At 62.1% G+C, this 1,249-nt stretch overlaps 1 non-coding gene across 1 annotated transcript; it reads left to right on the forward strand.

Moving 5' to 3' along the window:
- Positions 1 to 729: 729 nt before the first annotated feature.
- On the forward strand, positions 730 to 848 carry LOC139013305 (5S ribosomal RNA). The gene has a single exon (XR_011471969.1). It is a non-coding gene; the product is annotated as a 5S ribosomal RNA (ribosomal RNA).
- Positions 849 to 1,249: the final 401 nt, after the last annotated feature.

Genomic DNA, 1,249 nt, shown 5'->3' on the forward strand with positions numbered 1-1,249 from the left:
CTAGAGGCCTGGACCGGTGTATATGACATCAAACCCGCCCCACCTGTGGGCAGTGTGACCTGCGCCGGATGCAAAAACTCAGAGAGGGCCAGATCACTAGACGGGGTGGGATGTGGCCTGGACCGCCACTCCCAACAGGCCTGGGCTTCAGCACTGTGATACTGGTGGAGTCACACCGCCCTGGGCCACCTCGCTAGGTCTCCACCTGTAAGAGGGTGAAACGGAGGAAACGAAGGGGTGACCACCCAGGCCATATCCCCTCCTATGGTCTCCCGGGACACGGCGCATCAGACCTGGGGCTGGCTGTGGGCCTACACGGTGGGCGGCCTCCACCTCCCCTCCCCCTGGACCCTGCCTAGGCACATGCACATTTTTGGTCCCAGCTACGTGTTTAGCCATTGGATTCTCCCCAACAAAATGCTGCCATGGGGATGTGAAATGGAATCCCTAGCGGAGCCCAGTTGGGGAGGGCGCCCCCTTCCGGGCTCCCCGGGACATCGCACACCGCCCCCGGGAGCCGCTCTCCCGCGTCTCGCATCTCCTGGAAGCTCAGAAGGTGGATGAGAGGCAGCTGGTGGCTCAGCAGGGACAGATGTAGTCCCGGCCAGAGGGCGGGCGGGGCAGAGGGTGGGGGGAGCTGAGCAGCAGGTCAGCCAGGGGGCCCAGGGCTCAGCGGGCCTGGAGGCCCGGCGCCGCGGGCTCTTGAGGCTCCCGGAGGCCGGCTCCAGCGTCTACGGCCATACCACCCTGAACGCGCCCGATCTCGTCTGATCTCGGAAGCTAAGCAGGGTCGGGCCTGGTTAGTACTTGGATGGGAGACCGCCTGGGAATACCGGGTGCTGTAGGCTTTTTTTTTTGCCCTTCCCATCCTCTCTTTGGCAGTTTGTGGGAAGACATTCTCCTGCATAGGTGGAAGTCCCCAGCTGCCCGGGGTCAACAGGGGCCCAACAACCAGGGGAATGGATTGAACCCACAGTCCTGGGGAGGCACTGCTAAGGGAACCACACAGCGCCTCGCTTTTTCCATCCCAGGGTCCATGAAAGAGCTCCAGAGGGTGCTGTAAAGTCCCGGGAAAGCTGGGGGAGGGATGGCTGTTGAGGTGCTGACTAGGAAGTGGAAAGCCCTCAGAGCAAGTGGGGCAGTAGGAGGAGCAGCTGTGGCCCATTTGTGAGGCGAGGCTACATCAGTGCAGAGAGGGAGAGGGACTTCCTTATGGGCACACAGTAGTCAAAGGGCTGAGCTAGAATTG

This window comes from Myotis yumanensis, unplaced genomic scaffold, assembly GCF_028538775.1.
Source record: "Myotis yumanensis isolate MYYU_CA2020_CCGP unplaced genomic scaffold, mMyoYum1.0.hap1 SCAF_6, whole genome shotgun sequence".
Taxonomy (NCBI): domain Eukaryota; kingdom Metazoa; phylum Chordata; class Mammalia; order Chiroptera; family Vespertilionidae; genus Myotis; species Myotis yumanensis.